Genomic DNA, 1,203 nt, shown 5'->3' on the forward strand with positions numbered 1-1,203 from the left:
ATATTCACCCAAATTCTATTCCTGTTCTTTCCAAATCCATGTTCCAGAAATGCATTATCTCCCATTCTCTGCTGACGGCAGTAGGAAGCAGTCCAAATACGCTTTACACAATTGATGTGTGTATGGATTGGGATAACAGTTGTATGAGCCCCTAATAAAATGTTTAAAAAAAAAAAAATTTAAAGTTCCTGGACAAAAGATTCAATTCAAATTCCATTATCATTCAGGTTAATAAGAGAAAAGACTGGACAAATAGTTTACTTATAAAAATCAGAGGCGTAGTATTCTTTCTTCAACGTCTATTTTTTCTCCATGTAATTTTTAAAAATCATTTTATTAGGGGCTCATATAACTCTTATTCAATGTCCATTTATTGGGAGTCTGCTCTGGTCTTGTATCAGTGTCCAAGGCATCGCAGGTAGGGAGTAGAAACAAGAAATAGTGGGCCCTAGTGTAGACTTCCATTCATTGCTAATTTCACACCTTTCTGGATGAAAAATATCATTTTAGAATTCAACTTAAATGTTGGCTTCAATTCAGTGATTGACAACAATATGGAAGAAGACTTAATTTTTATTTTAAGAAAATGGATCCGTTGCTTTTAGTAATATATTAACATCCAGAAACTGCAGAGTGCCATTGAGACAGTTTACTGGTAGCTTACTGCCACCCAGCGTCCCAGTGACTGCACTGAGACACATGGCGATTGAATTGCAATGGCTTCACTGGAAGAAGAGCCCCAGCGGTCCAGTGGTTACATGTTGGGCTGCTAACCATGGATCACCAACTGCTCCCCAAAGAAAGATGAGGGTTCCTGTTCGTTTAAGGAGTAACAATCTCTTTACTGCCCCCAGGGGCAGCACTAACTGTCCCATAGGGTCGCTGTGAGTCAGAATCGACTGGCTGACACCGAGTGAGTACCCGGAATATGACGGCAAAGATTCTTGTTAGTTCCCTATCGCTGCTTTAACAAATACCTGCAGTTTATAGTTTGCAGCAGCCAAACAACACACTTTTATTATCCTCTCGTCCTGGATATAAAAGAGTAAAAGAGGTGAACAAAAATGTAAAGGGCAGCTTGAGAATACAAAGTAAAATAGTATCACGAAGTGTACAAAGACCTGGAGTTAGAAAGCCAAAGAGGAAGAACAGTCTCCTCGAGTCTGAAGCTGAACGGACTTAAGAAAAATAGCCACGCCTCAA

This window comes from Echinops telfairi, unplaced genomic scaffold, assembly GCF_000313985.2.
Source record: "Echinops telfairi isolate 266 unplaced genomic scaffold, ASM31398v2 ScPeMD7_7469;HRSCAF=8507_1, whole genome shotgun sequence".
NCBI lineage: Eukaryota > Metazoa > Chordata > Mammalia > Afrosoricida > Tenrecidae > Echinops > Echinops telfairi.